This window comes from Microtus oregoni, unplaced genomic scaffold, assembly GCF_018167655.1.
Source record: "Microtus oregoni isolate MIOR12 unplaced genomic scaffold, Mior012 000055F_ref0000237, whole genome shotgun sequence".
NCBI classification, from domain to species: domain Eukaryota; kingdom Metazoa; phylum Chordata; class Mammalia; order Rodentia; family Cricetidae; genus Microtus; species Microtus oregoni.
In genome coordinates, this window is record NW_024543831.1 from 13,167,791 (window position 1) to 13,189,821 (window position 22,031).

General features: G+C 40.6%; 1 protein-coding gene across 2 annotated transcripts in view; it reads right to left on the minus strand.

Annotated features, from left to right (window-relative positions):
- Nucleotides 1-22,031, minus strand: part of Peak1 (pseudopodium enriched atypical kinase 1) — a 210,502-nt gene that overhangs the window by 149,313 nt on the left and 39,158 nt on the right. For both annotated transcript variants that reach the window (XM_041638336.1, XM_041638337.1), the window contains exon 2: nucleotides 16,790-16,853. The gene's annotated coding sequence lies outside the window, so the exon portion shown is untranslated. The remainder of the gene's footprint in view (nucleotides 1-16,789; nucleotides 16,854-22,031) is intronic.

A 22,031-nucleotide genomic window follows, 5' to 3' on the forward strand; every position in this document is an offset into this window, starting at 1 on the left:
ATGCAACCAGCCCCTAGAGGAATGTTTACAAAAACATTTAATAATCACTACAAAGTCATCGAGGGGAATAATTCCACTCTTTACTAGAATTTTATTTCCATGGGGTTTCTTGGGGTGGGGAGGGTTAAACTGAGCAAATAAACTATGAACACCAACAACTGGTGCTTTGTCCGCATTTCACTGGTTTTCATAGCTGGGAATTAAACCACCTCATTTAGAAGCTGGTTGAGCCTCCTATTTCTCTGTACCAAATTTTTAAACTCTAATAGCAGACAATGATATCCTTACAGGCAGGAATCAAATCTTATTTAGTTCCATGCTTCTAGTATCTAGTTATGGAATATGAGTACTATAAATTTTTGTTCAATAAATGCATTATTAAATTGATCCACAGTGTATTTTTCATACTGTTTTTCACAGTGGCTAAAAATAATTTCTAATACTGTAATCTACAATCTCCACAGAAAAACACTGAAATATATGTCTGCTAGTGTCTGTAAGACAATTTCGCACAGGGCAAAGATGTATCGAATTGGATTCAGATCTTGAGTCCCACACAGTGAAAACTGAAGATAATATGAAACAGGGAAGGCCAGATACGACACATTCTCTTGAAACACTTTTCTTAGTGTGGCCATGACAAGCCGGGGGGGGGGGGGGGGTGTTGAGCAGCCAAGCACTTTCATATAATGGGGACAATGAGCTGTGATGGGGCCAATGAAAAGCCAGAAGCAGTTAACCTCCCCCCACACCCCCCACAGTTTCCATTTGGTGGGCAAGTTAAGTCCTCAGGGAGAAGGGCTACCTTTCAATTTTAGCACTAATGGTAAAGAGAAGTTTCTAAAATCTTTGATGTACTTTCCTTCAGTAACACACAAATCAAATTTTTCAATATAAAGATGAATGATAGTATTTCCCAACTGGGATCTCACAGTCTAGCTCTGTCCTCCACATGGCTTTTTTATGTCTCTCTCCCTCACACCGATTAAGATTCTTGGATACAATTTACTCATCCTGAAACATATTCAACTTAGATCTTACTTACATTCTATGAAGATAGATTAGTTTGAAAAAAGAATTAAGATTAAAAATGGGGAAAAAATAAGTTCAATCAGTATAAACAAAAGAACTAGTACAATACAATTTGTAATTTTAAAAAAGCAATAACTACAGACTAACTTCTACAGCCTGAAATCAAACACTATATAATTTCAATTTGTTTGCTAACTGTTCTAAATTATAAAAACAATCTGACCTCGAAATACCCCTCCCCCACAACTATAGGTGATACAGCATCTCCATTTACTAAGTCATTTTAGCCTGCAGCCTTGGAGTACTTAACATTCCCCCACCTGCTTCCCTCATTCCCACCGCAGACTCTACAGAACGGCATAAATGATTATGAACTTAGGCAAGGAGACTCAGTGATTAACATTTCAATTACTCTCTCTTGATAACAAGCCATAAAATTTTTGATCTTGCTAATCTTTCAAGCAGAAAAGTAAACAAGCAGATTTTAAACCGGGAGAAATAAAGGATCCAAATGTCTCCAACAAAAACAGAAATCTCAGAACCACTTCAAAAATAAGACTCACTTCCGAAAAATGAAAAATCAATCTCCATTTCCTCCTGCCGTAAGCAAAGTGAAGGGGTGAAAAACTGCCCTGAGACCCCTCTTTGTTCGGCCTGCACTTGTATCTGATGACAGAATACTGAATGCAGGCGAGAGTCCCTCCATCACAAAAGCTTTCTTTTTGGATCAAGGTGCAACAGTCTTCGGAAGGACAGACCCTGCGACGTTGAGAAGTGCTCTGACATTTCCCTCCACTGCAGTCAGGATTCTCAATCCTGTCTATTTAGAAAGCAATTTAACACGTGAAGTGATAAAAATTATTAGTGACTAATGAACTCATATTATAAGTAGCAAAACAAAGCCTATTTCATGTACTGTGTTTTGAAAAGCTTCAGAAACTGATCCCATTATTTCCCTCAACTAAACATATTCAACAACAAAGTGTGATCAGGACTACTTACCAAATATACTATTTGAATATCATTGAAGTTTGAAGGAAGCATTGGATGCGCAAAGAAAATTCATTCTTAACCATGCTCGCTGTTTTCCATGGTAATAAAAACTGCACTCTGAAGAAACCCCATTAGGCCGATGGGCTCCCTGATCCCCAGACTCCAGTTCTGAGGCAGACCCGCCGCTGCGAGAGTGGGAGTCAGTCTGAAACCAGCCACCCAAAGAACCCACAAATCCCTCTAAATTCCAATGCCGTAAGATTCAAACCTGATGCTAATAGATTCTAAATATCTGTCCAAATTCCTTTATCAACTTATTTTATGCCAATACGACAGACAATAAGACAAACTCATTTTTATAATGTATATAAACATATAAGACACTAATATTAAACATCAGTAGAAACTCATACTATAAGTACACCAGCACCAAAATAAAATATTTCCATTTAACAGAAAAGCTACAGATTGGTGTTAGAATCTTTTACGTAAATCCTGAGAAGAAAAATTCTGCACCAAATGAAAAAAGAAATCTACACAAATGCTAGATTTTTCTGCAAAAAAAAATCAATCATTAAATACTTTTTAAGAAAAAGCAGTATCATTATTAACATCCAAAGGAAAAATGATTAAAGTTAAAAAGGTATTCATACTCATACTTCCAAGCTTGAAAATCAATAGGAATGTGATGAAGAAAAAACCCACCTTGGACACAGAGCCCTCGAACAGCAATAGTTGACACTGCCTTCAAGAACGCTCTGGTGTTGCAGAACAGCCCCCTCACTCGCAGCTGCTCCAGGACCACTGACTACTCTGTAGTCCCAGTGGAGATGAGTCGAGTCTGATAATGGAGCCTTCATTCTCCAGTAACAGGCTCGAGATCACTTTACAATGTACCACATGGACTTAATCCACTGACTGGCCCCTCAGTACATTCACATTCTTAAAACGGTTTCCCAGTACGATCCTCGATTTCTTTTTCACCGGGGAAGGGGAAGCACATTTATCTTATACAGACATGTAAAGCTGTTAGCCATACTGCTATCATAGGATTTCTGGTACAATTACTATAAAGCTGTATAACATATTTTCAAGCATTTTAAAAATAAGAGATAATTATATAATAATAAAAAGGAGAATTGACAGCGCGCGTGCGCGCACACACACACATATTGAAGGTCTGGCACCACACAGTTAACATTCTTTATTCATCATTAAAAGCGCTCAATGTAAAATTACCTTAACTGAAACAAACAAACATCACCCAAGTAGACAAATTTAAAATACAAATTAAAGAAAAAGAAAACCATTGTATTTGCTTGCTACCTGCTATATGGGAGGCATGATGCTAGACACAACACATGACGAAATCTGATGAGGCAACTGAATTGACAGCTATTTAATTCCAGTCCTGAGACCTTTCCAGTCTGCATGGTACCAAAGATTGCTCATTCTGGGGCTCAAGAAATGGCTCAGGAGTTAAGAGCCCTGGCTGTTCATTCAAAGGACCTGGTTTGATCCCCAGCCCACTCTTCAAATGCTTCTGGAGAGGATCTCATCACAGCACAGCACCAGAATCTCCATCTGACCTCCGCTGGTTGAGGAGGACTGATATCCAATTAGAGCGCTGCTGGTTACCGACAGGCAGGAGCGCCACTGCTGCTCCTTTAGGTTATTGTGCCGTGTTTGTTGTTGTGCTCATACGTGTATCATTGGGTAGAACCCTTGGTTGCGTTCCTCTTTTGGAAGCTGGCATTGGGCCTTCAGGTACCGTGAAAGCTACTCCTCGGGGAAGAGGCTTTCAGGTCAGTTCCAGGTCAGGGCTTCTAGGCCCTGAAGTATCAAGTGTCTAAAGTCTATTGTGATACAGCAACAGGGGCTTACCTTCCATCTCTGGGGGTAACCAAACGTGATAGCACAGGCTGGAATTTGTTGTTTTTTTAACTGGGAATTTAGTTATAAAAAGATTGGAAACCACACTTACTCTGTTGTCCCCAGCACTATTTTCTCTATTATTAGCACTATATATTATATAGCTAATTACTCTGAATTACTTCATGCTTCCAGGTATTATTTTCCAATGTCTACCTCACCAGTTCAAAGGGGCTTGCCAAAATATTATACCCTCCCACGCCAGTCACCACACTTTTAAGAAATAAACACTACACCCATCTTGTCCCTTCCTGGGTAATCTCTCACTAGGTTAGATATGATGGTTATGGGATCCTGAATATCCGTTAGTACAGATTTTAATTTTAGAAAGTAAAATAGGAAGGCTAACACCAGGCTGGCTGCCATTAAACATTACACAAGAATCAACTTCTCGGGCTGGAGAGATGGCTCAGAGGTTAAGAGCATTGACTACTCTTCCAGAGGTCCTGAGTTCAATTCCCAGCAACCACATGGTAGCTCACAGCCATCTATAATGATCTGATGCTCTCTTCTGGCCTGCAAACATACTTGGAAGGAATGTTGTGTACATAATAAATAAATCTTTTCTTTTTTTTTTTGTGGTTTTTTTCGAGACAGGGTTTCTCTGTGGTTTTGGAGCCTGTCCTGGAACTAGCTCTTGTAGACCAGGCTGGTCTCGAACTCACAGAGATCTGCCTGCCTCTGCCTCCCGAGTGCTGGGATTAAAGGCGTGCGCCACCACCGCCATAAATCTTTAAAAAAAAAAAAAAAAAAGAACTTCTCAGACAACGAAAGAGGTTTTCCAAAAGAGCAGATGAGCCTTGCACCCACTTACCTATAATCACAAAGCTTCCAGGTCTGAGAATTAGTTTCATTCACGTTTGCATTCCAAGAACCATAATGAGCACATGCAAAAACCTAACCATTTAGAGCTTTAGAGCTAAATGGTCTGCATGGCTGGGGGCAGGCCTCATTTGTCCAGGAGGCCTTGCCCTAACCACAAAGTGCCCTTTAGGAAAGCTGACTAAGACCAAAGGCTTTTCCACCTAATACTCTTCTGAATGAAGGATCCATCTTAGCCTGCCTTTATCTTATTGGTAACAACTTGGCGTCTTTCCCCAATCAGGGCCCTCTTATCTTCACCTTCCTTAGTAAACTCCTACATCCACTATCTAAGGACTGAGAGCACAGCCATGCGCCCACCACACCAGGCTTATAAAAACAACTCCTTGGTTCAATCTGGCTGCCCAGTTGTTTACATGAGAAAGAGAGTTTGAGTCTAGAATCCTTCAGGAGTGCTCAAAGGAATATAAACTGTATGGCCATTCTGAAGGAAAACCTGGCAATTCTTAATGAGCTTTATAATGGACAACCCTCCAGTTTTACTCTTAAATGCATGTCTCCTTAAGATAAAATGAAGATTATTATTGCAGTATTGATAGAGTATAGTGAGGTGTGATACAGAGACCCCAGAGTCTGCCTGCGGTCTCACCAGCTCAGAATAAAGAATGCCAACACAATTAACTAAACTTGATTTCGATAATCCTCGTATGTAGAGACATTTCAAATAAGAACGTCAGAGCAGTAATGAATGGTGTGCTCATGGTCTGTGTACACACAACCTTGAGCAGGGCCTTGCTCCTTTCCCAGCTGTAAATCTACGATTTTCTGAAAATCTCACAAACAAGACAATAAACTTTGATTACAATAAAAACTTACCTGACTTGCTTGTACAACGTTTTATGGCCTATGTCTCTACCCCATCAGCTTGCAGTCCCACCCAGTGCACCTCAGGAAGCACCCTACAAACTCATTTACAGAGAAAGAGAAAGGGGGAGAGGGCCCCGTAGGAACCCTTTGAACGATGTAATTTCATAGCCCACAAAACCAGGTATATGAATATTGAAAAGCCCAGACCCACACTTATATGTGTGCTATGCTTTCCCTAAACACCTCATGCTTAAATACTAACTCTCATGCTTAAATCTACTTACAACTGTTCTTAGAAGCCCCTGCTTTGCTTCCCCAAGTTCTGTAGTGCAGTCAAGAATCCAGCTTCACCCAAAGAGGGGTCTCTGAGAAAGCTCAGCCTGCTACAGGCAGCAGAGTGAAGCAGTATCTCCTGACACATAAAATGGAATATACAGAAAGTACATACACCACCCATTTTCCGGTGTTAAACAAGTAGCCGAACACATAAACTGGATTAGAGTAGATGCATGGGGAGGGAAACAAAGATAAGAAAATGATTGAGAAAAAGAACAATAAAAGAAATTCAGGTGCCAGCAGTAAGAGGCAACCTAAATAAAGTCTGACGTACCCCCTATAGTCTGAGAAACGGAAAAGTCCACATAAACCGAACTAAGATAACAGAGTCATAAAAGCTATAAAAAAGTTAATATTTTATTTTGAAAGGAATCACAATGATGTATAACACTTAAATAAGAAACTATCACTGAGCTGAGCATGGTGGTATACACATTTAATTCCAGCACTCAGGGGGCAGAGGCAGGTATATCTCTGTGAGTTTGCCGTCAGGGTAGTCTACAAAGCAAGTTTCAGAACAGACAGGGCTACATAGAAGGACCCCTGTCTCGAAAAAGACAAAGGAAGGAAGGAGGGAGGGAGGAAGGGAGGGAGGGAAGGTGGGAGGGAAGGAGGGAGGGAGGGAGGAAGTGAATGGTCTGTTAACATCATCCTAGCACCTAAAGATACTGAACATAAAATATCAGGAAACAGATACAATCAGGAATTGATCCCATACCAACTCAATTTTTAAGACTATTATTTTAAATATATGAGTATTTTACTGCATGTGTGTCGGTGCACCAACTACATAGCTGGTGCCTGTGGGTGCCAGAGAGCATGTCAGATCCCCTGAAATTGGAGTTAGACACTTGTAAGTCACCACTGGGCTGGGAATTGAACCTGGATCCTCTGAAACAGGAGTCAGTGCTCTTAAGAACTGAACCATCTCTCCAACTCCCCAAATCAGGGGGTGAGGGGGTAGGGGATACACACAAAACGGCGGGGTCTCTCTTTGGAGTCCTGCCTCTCCCAGAACTCTCTGTGTAGCCCTGGCTAGCCTGGAACTCACAGAGTTCTGCCTCCTGAATGCTAGAATTAAAGATGTGTGCCACCATGTCTGCCCATCTCAGTTTTTAATTTGTGTTCTTTCTTCCTCTATGTGTGTTGTATGTACATGTTCAAGCCAATGTGAACACACCTCAAATAAACAAGATGGAGAACAATCCAGGACATCTGAAGCCAACTTATGCTCTCAAAGCTAAGGCTTAAAAGTAACACCTAAATAAATCTATAAAAGGCAGGCTCTCCAACAAGAGACATATGTGATATAATTGAGTCTTCCTAAACTTCAGCTGATTATCCTTAAAGGTGTAGCTACAGAACACTATATACTTAATAATCTGAAATCAACTGTGAATGCAAAAACTACTTATTCACTACGCTAACAGGTACACAACTCCAACAAAGAAACCATCAGTGAAATCAATTAAATAAAACCTCTTTTTAAAAATCTTATAGCTGGGCGGTGGTGGTGCACCCTTTAATCCCAGCACTTGGGAGGCAGAAGCAGGCAGATCTCTATGAATTTGAGGCCACCCTGATCTACAAGAGCTAGTTCCAGGACAGGCTCCAAAGCTACAACGAAACCCTGTCTTGAAAAACCACAAAAAGAAAAAGAAAGAATTTTTTATAACAGCTGGTCATGGTGGTGCACTCTCTAATCCCAGCATTCAGGAGGCCGAGGCAGGCGGATCTCTGTGAATTCTAGCCAGCCAGGGCTTCATAGTGAATCAAACCTCAAAATAAAGTAAATAAATTAATTTTTAAAATCCCATAAAGAAAATGTAGGTGACAGCCACCAATCTGATAATGACCTGGAACCTGCAGTGGAGGGAGACAACTCCCAAGGTGTTCTCTGATTGCAATACACAAGCATACACTGAATAGATGAACAAAAAAAAAAACTTAATTAAGACCTTTAGGCCATAAAAAAAAATCATAGGAGATTCTGGAGAAAAACATGAAAGTTTTATTTCTTAAGAATATTAAGCCTTACTATAAATTAAACTTTAAATTTTTCTTTTATGTTTTAAAAAAACTGAATCTCAGAACTAGTGCTGAGTTTTGCAAAGCTCATGTGTGTGACAGACAGATCTCGGCACACGTTTTTAAATTTACAGTAGCGTAAAAATAACACCTATTCTATAGCCAGTTTAGAGTTCTTTTTTTTTTTTTTTTTTTTTTTTTTTTTTTTTTTTTAAATGTGTAGCCCAGGCTGGCCTCGAACTCGTGATCCTCCTGCCTCTGCCTCCTTCAGCAAATCCTACCGGCGTGCGCCACCACAACCGGCCAGTTTAGAGTTCTTATCTTTCCCTGACTAGTAGTGTATGCTATGGTATTCTCTCATGACGCTGGGCAGTGGCAGCAGCTCACAGATAAGCAATGGCTTACGATGGTTAAGATAGTATGTTTTCACATCCCATCGTATCACAAAATGAGCATCTACACGCACTGTTACAAGTTTTGCGTTACATGATTTTGCCCAACTGTATACCGATGAGCATTCTGAATACATTTTAGATTCTTTATGCATTCTGAACATATCGATCCCTTATTAAATAAATATATGATTTGCAAATATTTCTCCCACTTTTTAGGTTGCCTTTTCATTATGTTGGTCGTTTCATTTGAAGTAGAGATTTTTAACTTTAATGAAGCTAAACTGACCCTGATTTATTTTACTGTCTATGTTTTTTGTGTACTAGTAAAGAAATAACTGCCGAACCCAAAGACATGAGGCATTTCACCTGGAGTTTCTTCTGAAAGTTCTCTGTTAGCTCTTACACCTTAGTCTTGGAGCTGTGTTGGACTAATTTTTATATACAATATAAGGTAAGGTTCTAATTTCTATTGTTATCTTGAGCTATCCTGTTTTCTCAACACCAATTGTTGAAAATACAAATAAATCCGACCTTCCCCAGGAATGGTCTTGCTATATACGAAAATCACTTGACATAACATAACAAAAAGGGGTTTATTTCTGAGCTTTTCTTTCTCCTGCATTGCTCTACTCCTGTCTTCATGCCAGTACCACACAATTTGGATTATTATAGCTCTCTTTTAGTTTTTAAACTTTTACTATGTATGTATGTGGGATTGTGCGTAAGTGTGGGCATGTATGTGTCATGGCATACATGTGGAAGTCAGGGGACAGACCACTCTAAGAAGTCAATTCTCTACTTCCACTTTGTTAATGCAGTCTCTCTTGTTTCTGCTACTCTGCACATTCAGGGTGGCTAGGCCTGTGAGCTTCCAGGCAAGTCTGTGCTCATCTTCCATCTCCCCCATAAGAGTGCAGGGGTTAGAGATGTGTGCCACAGCACCTGGCTTTTAAAAATGGGTTTGGGGGATGTCTTAGTTAGGGTTACTACTGCTGTGATAAAACACCTTGTCCAAAGCAATTCAGGGAGGAAAGGGTTTAGTTGGCTTATTTCCGTATCAAAGTCCATTACCAAAGGAAGTCAGGACAGGAATTCAAACAGGCCAGGATCCTGGAGACAGGACCTGATGCAAAAGCCATGAAAGTGTGCTGCATACTGGCTTGCTTCTCATGGCTTGCTCAGCCTGCTTTCTTATAGAATCAGAGCCACCAGACCAGGAGTAGCACCACCCACAATGGGCTGGATGGACCCTCCTTCATCAACCACCAATTTAAGAAAATATTCTACAGGCTTGCCTACATCCCAATTTTCTGCACACATTCTCTCAAGTGAGGCTCTCTCCTCTCTGATGACTCTAGCTTATGCCAGCACAGGGTTTAAGCTCAGGTTTTCAGACTTGCATGGGAAGCACTTTACTCACTAAGTCATCCTGGGCACCCAGTTTTAGGTTCTGAGATAACTGGGAAGCATATGACTTCCACTTAGTTCTTTTCATGGGATTTTGTTTCAGAACCCTTAAGATTCCATGAGTTTAAGATGAATTTTTGTTTCTGAAAAAAAAAATCACAGGGGTTTTGATAGGAATTATACTGAGACTTTAAACTACTTTGTATAGTAACAATGTCTTCAGATCCATGAATACATAATATGTGTCCATTACATAAATAGAATACATAAATGGTGTCTTTAATTTCTTCTACAGTACTTAGTAGTTTTCAATGTTTAAAGTTTTTCACCTCATTAGTAAATCTTACTAATTACTTTTTATTTCTCACATTGTTGCACTGCTAATGTATTGAAATACATTATTCAGTGGGCTAATATGGATGGTATAAAACAGCTGAGTTTGTTAGTTCTAACAATTTTTTTGCTTAATCTTAGAATTTCCTACCTATAACATTAAGTTCTTGGCAAACAGAAATTTTTTTTTCCTATCCAGGTTGGAACATTTCATTTTCTTTTTCTGATTGCTTTGGTTAGAATTCCTAATACGGTGTCCCTGCTTTGCTCTTGATGTCAGAGGAAAAGCTTACAGTTCACACTGCAGTGTAAGCCGGCTGTGAGCACTGCATAAATGGACTTCATTAGGTGAAACACTTCTATTCTTAGTTTGATGATAACTGTTTTCATCATGAAAGGTGTTAAATCTTAAACTTCTCCATTAATTGTGATGACTGTGATTTTTTCCATTCATTAGACAACCAGGGCAGCATTTTACCATGCATCTCACACAACTAAAAAGTTATTTAGTACCCTATTTTACATGCAACTCCTCTTAATTTTTGAAACAAAATATTTTCAGCAGAATTTAATGACATAAACCTTCAAGAAAGGGTTTTTACAATAATTCATTTTTTAAAAAAAGTAGAGCATAGCTATACACATCTGTAAACTTACCATCAGGGAGCAGAGGCAGAAGGGTCTAGAGAACTTGCTAGCCAACAGCCCAGCAAAAACAGCAAGCTTCGGACTCAGTGAGACCCTCTCTTGAGGAAATACGGCAGAACACAATAGAGGATGACACCCAACATCCTGATCTGGGCTCCATGTGAGTGCACATGAACACAAGTATATATACAATGGCATGCATGCGATGCGTGCGCGTGCACACACACACACAGCGGGGAGGGGGAGAGATTTATATTGAATAAAGTAACAGCTGAAAGAATAAAGTGGCAAAGAAACCGGACTTCAAAAATTCCTTTTCTTTTTCATAAAGTTAAACAAATACAGAAAGACTATGGCATAAACAGGAGCTCTAAGAATCAAAAGTCTACGCTGTGCGGTTGTCACGTTGTTACCAGTACTGGTAAATACACTATTAACTCTACCCTTTGAGCCGGGCGGTGGTGGCGCACGCCTTTAATCCCAGCACTCGGGAGGCAGAGGCAGGCGGATCTGTGTGAGTTCGAGACCAGCCTGGTCTACAAGAGCTAGCTAGTTCCAGGACAGGCTCCAAAACCACAGAGAAACCCTGTCTCGAAAAACCAAAAAAAAAAAAAAAAAAAAAAAAAAAAAAAAAACACAAAAAACTCTACCCTTTGGACGTGACAAGAGTTTCAATGTCATTCCTCCTGAGAATACATGTTGCTATCTTGACTCAGGACTCAAGTTAAAGCAGCAGGAAATTGTTCTGCTTTGTCTGGCAACACATTTTAGCTTACTTTGTAAACCTGCCCTCATTTCTGTCCCACAGCCCTGCAGAAGGTGTTTGTAAACCTGCCTTCATTTCTGTCCCATAGTCCTGCAGAAGGTGTTTGTGAGAAGAGGATTTCACTTTGCTGAGCTGACAGTGACAAGCCCTTGGGGGAAAGGACAACTCAAGCAGGATGGCAGCAGATGTTGGCAGTCAGCTTTCTTACCCGTTCATTGCGTTTGTGACTAGACTGTACTGGCCTTGTCACCCACCCAGAAAGCAGTGGATACACTGAAATAGTCACTTCTCAAGTTTAAGGATTGTAAAGTTGCCAGGTAGTGGTGGCGCACGCCTTTAATCCCAGTACTTGGGAGGCAGGAACAGGCAGACCTCAGCAAGTTCAAGGCCAGCCTGGTCTACAGAGTGAGTTCCAGGAGAGCCAGGACTGTTACAAAGAGAAACCCTGTCTCGAAAAAACAAACAAACAACAACAAAAAAGAATTGTGAGGTTTTCCCATCCTCCAAAATAAGCCTACTAGGGACAGAATAACAAACCAAAGGAAAAATATCAAAGGTACATAAACATTAACTGAAGAAAATATTGATAGATTTTTACTTCCCAAGAAAGTAAGGAAAGATGGAAGGATGGAAGGAAGGAGGGAGGCAGTTAGAGAGGGAGGCAGGGAAGGAGGGCAGGCACAGAGAAATGAAAGGAAGGAAGAAGATACTGATACATAAACAGAAAATGCATGCATTCTTTGGTACGTCAAAGGCATTTATTAGATCACTATTATGGTAGACACTATTTCAGATCCTAGCAATAGAACAGTAAAACACACTGTCCCTTGAGCCCATGAGAAGTAAATGTAAAATGAATGACAATCAATTAGTGATTAGGTGCTAAGAAACAATACACAAGTCACGAAACAAACCAGGTTAGGGTACACTATTTTCTAGTGAGCTGACAAGGAAATCTAACAGACACTTAAACAATGAGAATGATCCAGCCAATGAGCAGCTGAGGGAAAACTATTTCCCACAGGGCTAGGCAGAAGAGGACTTTAATGCTGGGATAAACTTTCCATATTCACAGAGCAGAAAAGAAATCCAGCACTGTTCAAGTTTTATGGATTCTGATGTTTTTACGAGCAGCAGCAAGTGAGATCTCAAAGTGCTACAACCATCTCAAAGTCATCGCTTGGGGGAAAAAACAAAACTAAAACTATGACAAATGAACTACTCATACAGAATTTTAGACAAGGAATGACCACCGGGAAAATTCAGCAGAAAAGAGAAACCTGATTGATTCCAAGACAAAGGTCTGTGGGTCAGAAGAGACACTAACCGTTATTGAGGACAAACAGGGAAACTGAGATTACAAAGTTTGCTTTAGCTGAGCTACACAGCAACAGGTCTTCACTTAAGCCACATGTTTAAAAGAAGGAGCACTGTCTTCAGACATCTGGCTGGAACCACACCTCCACCATTCAGTAGCTATGGAATCTCTCTGGAGTATTCCTCAACAGGAAAATGAGGAATACCACCAACCAACCACACTAGATTCATTATTAAATGAAACAAAATCAGTGAAAATTAATAGAATTTAGGCTTACTACCTGACAGTTATGTGTATGAGCAAGGGAAATGAGAGTTAGCAGAAGATAAAAGGAAAAATAACTCTAAGTCCTAAGCTGTAAGAACTGAACATACATACTGTTAACGGTACTTACTTACAAACAAAAGCTCCAGCTAGAGCTTGGCCAGTCTGGAGTTAAAACGATGGCAGAGAAGGAGCCCCGAATCTGGACTCCCAGTTATAGAGCACTCTCACATGTACACACAAACTGTCTGCACAGTAAGATTGACTCAGGAGAAGGAAGTCACCGAAAGTCAGCCAGTCAGACTGGAATCATGAGTAAAACCCATGGCACTTCCTCCTAGGTCCCTTCCTCACACATGACTTGAGTACACAAAGAAATTTGCTCAGCAAGAACTGTTTATTCAGTCCATAATCTAGTCACATCTAGGATATAGTCCCATGCTGGATCTAGCAGAATAAGTCAGCTTCATGATATAAAAATGTTTATTATAAGAAAAAATTCCCCAAAACAAGGTCTTTATATATTTTCCAAACTGAAATTTCAATTAATATTAGCTTAGGACAAAGTAGACAGAATCATTTTTATTGTGTTTATTTTATTCATAGATTTCAACCATACAGGTGGGCACTGAGCTGCTGCATATTCTATCATAATCAAAAAGTTTACTGTTTCTATCATCAATGCCTCTACTATTCATATACTTTAAGTTCCTTAGTCAACCCTTTAAACTGCCCTTCTTTCTTTCATGCTCAGAAAGTAAGCTAATTCTTCTGCAAACAGGTCAATGAGCCCTGGACTTAGTCAGGATGAGTCACTTTCACACAGTAATTATTTTACAAATACTGCATTATTAAGTAGCTAAAGGAACAGCTAGACTGGGAAAAGAAAACCTGGAGAACGGTCAATTGAATGGTAAAGCATTTAAATATTAAATGAATCCCATTTTATAATACACGTCAAAAAGCCACTAAGAAAATATACATCTGCTTGATACTTATGTGCAGCAGTACAGGTAGGAAAGAGTACCTACCAGCAAGAAAAAAAGAAAAAAAAAGACTTGAAAAATAGGTAAGGATGAAAAAGTGAGCAGTGGTCACAAGTAAAGTGCAAAAGGCAATGTGAGTATCTGAACTTAATCTCCAAGGAAAGGTAAGGCACTAAAAGGTTCTAGGCAAGTACAAAAACAATGCCAATTTAGAGAAGCCTTTCTGGACATATAACAAAACATAGACTAAAAAGAATAAAGGCTCAGAACAGTGAAGCCTGGCGTGTCTACTGAAGGATTATCAGTAACATTTCCTTTAGATTATGAAGGGCTTGGACCTCCATGGCGACATCTCTTCCTAAGTAGTGAACAGTGCTGAGCACCAAAAGGCAATGGTACTGAGACTCACTCCCAGATACCACTTTCCACCACCCTGGAATCCCAGAACGCCCTGGGTCCACTCACAGGGCAGTGTATGAACCACTAGGATTCAAGGGGAAATGAATGACGGGTACTGAAGATGGTAAGGGCTGTGCAGAGAGCCTGAACATTTGGTGACAGGAGTAAACTTGATCAAGCCAGTAGGCTGCAGCCCTGAAGAGAACTGCACAGAAGATGCCCCTCCCCATCCAGCATAAGCCCATTGTTACCACACGTTGAGGCAGAGCTGCATTCCTAGATCTCGTAGCGTCTTTCCGAAGTTCCTTTGTGACCTTCAGCTGAGGCCTTTTCTTAAGCCCTTTGAGATCCTCTCACCAGAAGCTGGGGAATAGAGAAGACTTGGTTCTGCAGTCTCCTTCAGCACACTTCCATCCTTCTCTCTTATCTGGTCCTCAGTCTGCCCTGGACCTACAACACTTCAGCACTAAGAGGGAGGGTCACCACCTCCTGGCTGAACTGCCTGGCAGCAGGGGCTTGTACTTCCTTAGGTTCAGCCTCTTGTTTATCTTAAGTCAACCAAAATAGCAAAGAATTTTATTTTAACCCTTGAAAAACAAACAAACAAAAACCCTGACTACTCAGAAACTCTTTCTCTAGCACAGAGCCGAATACAAACAACAGACTATCATTCTTCTATGAAAGGTAATGGGTACTGATACATGCTACCACATGGGTGAACGTTGAGACTCGATAGAATGCAGAAGAAATGTCCAGAGCAGATCAGCGGCCAGTGGGGATGATGACTGTGATTTAGTACTTTTGAGGGTGTTGAAATATTTCAAAATTAAATTGTGTTAATGGCTGTACATCTCTGAAATATAACAAAAATTATTAAGCTGTACACTTTAAACAAGTCAGTTTTATAATATGTAAATTATTTCTCAGTAAAGATGTGATCTGAACTAAACAATCATGTTTAGGATGTTAGGGAGAAACATGGAGAAAGACCAGATTATAATGTTTTCTTCTGAAGGAGTCTAAAATGCCATGGAATCCAAAGACACTGAAGGATTCTGAAAATCAGACTGACATCCGACATTCATCTCTGAGGGAAAGAATGACCATGCTGACAGCGACAAGAATGACGTAGAGCACCTGGACTCCCAGTAGAAGACTAGAGATGCAATGGGCCACTTCAAATTTTTTAAATGAAAGGGGCAAAAATCTTTCTTGGCGACTGGGTTTCACGTATTAATCTGTCTAGCCTCAAGCTATCAAGGTAGGAGAGACCTTGAACTTCTGGTCCTCCTGTCTCCTCCTCCCAGGTGCTGGTATTACAAGCATGCATTGCTATGCCAGATTAATGTTAAGCTGGGGAGCCAACCTACAGCTTTGTGAGCATTACACAAGTACTCTACCAACCCAGGCACAACACCTTCGATCCTAAAGTTTGTCCTGCCTGTAGAGTGTTCTGGGACCGGAACCTAACAGAGTCCTCATCAAAGAGAGCAGAGAGACTTCACCCAGCAACTGATGGGAACAGATGCTGAGTCCCACAGCCAAGCATTAGGCAGAGCTCAGGGAGTCCTGTGGAGGAGGGAGAAGGAGGATTGTAGGAGCCAAAGGGATTAGTCATGAGAACCATGAGAACACAGCCCACAGAATCAACTGATCAGGACTCATGGGGGCTGGAAAGGTTCAGCGAGCCTGTAGGAGTCTGACCTAGGCTCTCTGCATGTATGTTATAGCTGTGTAGCTTGGTGTTTCTATGGGACTTTTCAGTAGGAGTGGGGACTGCTCTGACTATTTTTGCCTGCTTGTAGGACCGTTTTCCTCTGACTGGGTTGCCTCATTCCATCTTCATGTGATTGTATGTGCATGGTCTATTGCAGCTTGTTATGTCATGTTTGGCCGTGTCCCTGAGAGGCCTGCTCTTTACTGTGGGGAGATGGAAGCGGGTATATCTGGGAGAAAGGGGAGGTGGGAAGAAGAGACTAAGGGCGGAGGGACTATAGATAGTTAGGATGTAATATATGAGAGAAGGAAGGAAGGGAGGGAGGGAGGGAGGGAGGAAGGAAGGAAGGAAGGAGGACACTCCAAAGTATCTCAGCAATGGAGCCAGTTTATTTCCCAAATAGCCCATAAAGAACTACAAACAAGTTTTGCTTCCCATTAAAACACTTAGGAAAAGACAGTGAGTGCCACCTTAACTTTTTCAGAAGCAACACATTCTCATAATAAAATATATTTGAAGTGGCAAATGCATTCATGAATATCTCACCTTAGGTTTGTAAGACAGATCACCAGGAACCATCTAGAGCATGAGTCTTGGGTTAGACAGACACCTGAAATGAAGAGGAGAAAAAAACATGGTCAATAAAACTAAATCTGAGCTGGCCCTTTAATTCTTTACCCTGAGAAACCTTAACTTGATTATTTTGTTAATTCTTTTGTGCTCATTTGTTCTTTAGAGGCCTGTACCAAGTCAAGAATTAAAAACTCTTGGAGCTGGGGAGATAGTTCAATGAGTTAGAGCATGCGCTGGCTAGTTTTATGTCAACCTGGAACAATCCAGTCATCTGGAAAAAGGGAACTTAGATTGAGAAAATGGCCCACCAGGTTGGCCTGTAGGTAAACCGGTGGTACCTTTTCATTACTGATAATTGATATGGGAAGGCACAGCTCACTATGAGTGTGCAACTCTGGGCTGGTGGGAGCTATAAGAGAGTAGGTGTGAGCAAACAATGAGAAGTTAAATCAGTAAGTCACTCTTCCATGGCTTCTGTTCCAGTTCCTGGCTCTAGGTTCCTGGCTCCAGGTTCCTGCCCTAGCTTCTCTCAGTGATGAATTTATAAGCTATCACAGCAACAGAAATACCAAGGCATGGAACTTGCTGCACAAGCACAAAAACCAGAATTTGGATCACTAACATCCATATAAAAGGAGAGATTATAACTACTCACACAGCTGTAAACCCAGGATGGGGGCAAAAACAGATGGCTCCCCAGAACTCAGGGGCCAGCTAGCTGTGAGCTACAAATTCTTTGGGAGACCCTTTCTCAAGGGAATAAAGCAGAGAGCCGATAAGAGCACCCATCATACTTCTCCAGGGACAGACGGGCACACACACAGGCAGGCAGGCAGACACACACACACACACACACACACACACACACACACACACACGAGAGGGGTAGGGAAAGAAAGGGGAGGGGAGGGGGAGGGGAGGGGAGGGGAGGGGAAGGGAGAAGAGAGGAGAGGAGAGGAGAGGGGAAAATTGGCTTCTGTACTAGTACTATCAATGACTACTATCTCCACAAAAAAAAAAACCAAAAAAACATATTTTGAAAACTAGAAAGTGTAAAAGCAAGCCAAGAGAACATATTTATAAAAGATAAATCAAACAGAAACTTAAAATTTAAAAAGTCTTCTAAATACAAAACAAAATTCTTTATATTGGCAAAAAATCGAATTAACATAAGCTATCATCATCTTTTGTTGATGAATTATAGTTGTTTTTAAAATTTTGGCCATTTGTCAAAGGCAAAATGACTTGATGGATAATGGCACATGCTGCCAAGCCTGATGACCTGAGTTCAATTCTTGGCACCTCCATAGCAGAAGGAAAGAGCTGAGTCCCACAAGTTGTTCTCTGACTGAACACATCCACAGTGGCATGTTTGGACTCCCTACCATAAATGAATAGTAGAAAAAATTTAATTCATGGTAGACTGCCTTTCATGACCTGCTTTCAAGTTTGGCATATCTATCTTACTACTAAATGGATATAGACTGAAACATTTCTAGGTATAAACTTTAGGCCACCACACAACTGGAAGACCAGTACAGAGATTACAGAAGTAACTAATGGGATAGATGAAGGTTGCGGAGATGATGGCCACCTAAATGACTCAAAATGGTAGATTCAACAACAACAACAACAAAATACATACACAAACAAAACACACACAAAAACACTTTGTTGTAATAAGGCACAAAGTTTGGGGGATTATTTGTTACTATAGCATAATCTAGGCTGTTCTAGATTATATAATGTATTAGACCACAATATATATTAGAATAATATATATGACTATCTTTGTATATGGTTTTTCATTATGTAAACTAGTAAAAACCTTTCTGGAAAGCAATGTTTTAATAGTCAACAAGAGCCTTAAAAAAGTCCAAGTCCTGGGACTAGAAAAATGGCTCAGTGAGTAAAAGCACTTGCTCTGTAGGCATGAGGTCCTGAGTTAGAATCCCAGCAGTCATATAAAAAGGCTGGCATGCCTCATGTGTCCGTGACCCTGGGATTTAGGAGCAGAAACAGGCAAATTCAGAGAGCTCACTGACTCGAGGTAATAAGGCCAACAGCAATAGGGGAGAACACCTGATGTCTTGCTCTGGCCTCCACATGCATGTGAGCACACACCTGCATACTCACACACATTCACCATATACACAGAGACACTCAAAACTCAAGTCCTTTATCTAGTAACTTATTATTATTATTCCAGTAATATCTTTTGAATAAGCAGGAGTAGGGTGGGAAATGAAGAAAGGAATGGGTAAGGGGAAGAGTTAACCAATATTGAGGATGTATTTTTTTTAAAAAATCCTATAGAGACCTACCACTTCATAAGCTAACTTAAAAATGTAATTGAAAAGAAAATGAAAGTATCCCACATGGACATATAATGTTGCTCCCAGAAGCTACAGTTTATTAGACAGAAATCCCAGTGCTGGGTATGGGAACCTTCCTGAATTGTTGGTCAGGGAGGCCCTAAAGGGTCCCGAAAATTAGCATTGCTCTTGGTTGCCCACCAGAAATAAATGGGAAAGCCCTGCTAATCAAGAACCAAGACACCACGCACTGCCATTGCAAAACAGAGAAATCAATCTAGAATGGAGCTGGACACCTCCTCCCTGCTGGCTAGCTTTCAGAGTGCTGGTGAGCTGCTGGGGGAGGGAAGTCAGCAAGTCTTACCCAGCTGGGAACCCTGTGTGCTACAACACCAACCTGTCTGTCAGGCAGCATGTACTCACTGCTACAGCAGGTTTAACCAACTTTCTCTGTGGGGAAAAAAAATCATATCTGACACTGTAAACCTGGACAAAAGTTCATAGCTGGGAAGGTCATAGGTCCTAGGAGGAACCAACTACAACTGTTCGGCTAAGTAACATTTGCCAAGCTGCCCTCTAAATACTTAATGTTTGCACACACAGGTTAGTGCTGAGTTTAGCATTGGACAGAAAAACTTTCTGCACTGGGCAGTGGAGAATACAAAGACTCAAAGTGATGAGAATAAGCTACTATTGAATGGTCAGCCCTAAATAGAACATTTATAGGCTTAGAGAACATCATAGATGTGGAGGCAGAAAGAACAGAAGGGATGGAGGAGGGAATAGTGCCAGGCAACTCTATCTTCTGGACATGGCACAGTTATTGAGCTTATGAACTCACACATTATGGTTAACTGCACAAGACCTTCACAACATAGGACTTGGAGAACATGCCACCATGCCTGGAGGAGGAGCTTAGGAAGATCCCTCCCTCCCTAAAAAACTACAGGCATTTAATGGTTGCTGAAGGAGGGGAAGTCAATTCCTCACTGGTATAGACACTGTTAAGCTGACCTTACTAAAATAGCCGTATCCACCCATGCTCATGTAAGCAACTCCAATTAAACACATGAGTCATACATTTTATAAAAAAAAGATGGAATTAAGGGGGTTTATTGGGAAAAGGAAGTGTTCAGTGAGAGAATAATGTGGGTATGTGCAAAAATAAAACTTCAAGTTAAGATTTATATTAGAACACACTTATACCAATAAAGAGCTAGACCTAACAATACGAGAAGCTCAAATGATTAAGATATTAATTATTAAAATTATCCATCAAAATTGCTTAATATCTAATAAGAAAAATTGTGTGAATACAGGAAAAACAAACTTGGTCGCTAAATTCTGTAGCAGTTAATTTCAGTAATAAAGACCACAAATAACTAAGTCAGAAATCAAACTACAGCTTGGAGTCCAAATCCATCCCATGGCCTGTTTTTGTCAGAATCTCGAGAGAATGATTATGACTTTTTAAAATGTTAACAAGTAAGAATCTGCAAAAGAGGGACTGGAGAGATGACTCAACAGTTATGAGCACTTGCTACTTCCAGAGGGTCAAAACTTGATTCTCAGAACGCCCACAACAGCTCCCAACCATCTTAACTCCAGTTTCAGGGCATGATGCTCTTTCCTAGCCTCTGTGGGCACCAGGCACATACATGGCACACATACATACACATAGCTAAAAGACATTAAAGACAAAAGAAAAATATGCAATACAGACATTCTGTGCCCACAAAAGCTTCAAATAGTATATCTTTACCAAAAGAGTTTGCTGGCTTCTGAACTAAATATTTCATAAAGAGATAAAACAGGAGGTAGAGAGATGACATGGTGGTTAAGAGCACTGGCTGCTCTTTCAGAGGACCTAGGGTCAATTCCCAGCAATCACATAGCAGGTCACAACCATCTGTAACTCTAGTCCCAGGGGAATCTGACACCCTTGTTGTTGGCTGTGTTTTGTTCTTTGCTCTTAATCTTTGTTTTTTGATCTTTTGGGGGCCCACCACCCAGCTCCCAAATAAATCACACATGGAGGCTTATTCTTACTTATGAATTCCCGGCTTTACCTTGGCTTATTGCTGGCCAGCTTTTCTTAACTTAAATTATCCTGACTACCTTTTGTCTCTGGGCTTTTTCCTTTTCTTCTGTGAATCTTACTTTCACTTTTTCTTCGTGGGAGGCTAGGTGGCTAGGTTGCTGGGTGGCCGGCCCCTGAAGTCCTCCTCTCCTTGTTCTCTTGCATCTCCCCCTGCTCTCTAGTTCCTCCTATTTATGCTCTCTTCCTGCCAGCCTAAGCTATCCTTTCTCCTGCTTGGCTAATTATTAGATTATCAGGTGTTTTAAACAAGCAAGAATCGTAGCTTCACGGAGTTAAACAAACGCAGCATAAACAAAAGCAACACCTTTACATTGTTTCTTTTTTTTAATTAATTAATTTATTTATTATGTATACAATATTCTGTCTGTGTGTATGCCAGAAGAGGACACCAGATCTCATTACAGATGGTTGTGAGCCACCATGTGGTTGCTGGGAATTGAACTCAGGACCTTTGGAAGAGCAGGCAATGCCCTTAACCGCTGAGCCATCTCTCCAGCCCGACACCTTTACATTGTTAAACGAATATTCCAGAACATAAACAAAATTTAAGACACCTTAAATAATATTCTACAACACACCCTCTTCTGACCTGTATAGGTACTGCATGCATGTGCTGCAAACACATACAAGCAAGCAGGCAAAACACCCATATATAGAAACTTGTTCATGTAAGTAAACACCTTATTCAGGTCATCATAGTGGGCAAGTTCCCAACTAATGCACACAAGCAAGGTATTCCTGGGTTAATACAGGAACAGATAAGTCACACAGGTCTGAATACCAAGGAGAGAGCATCAAG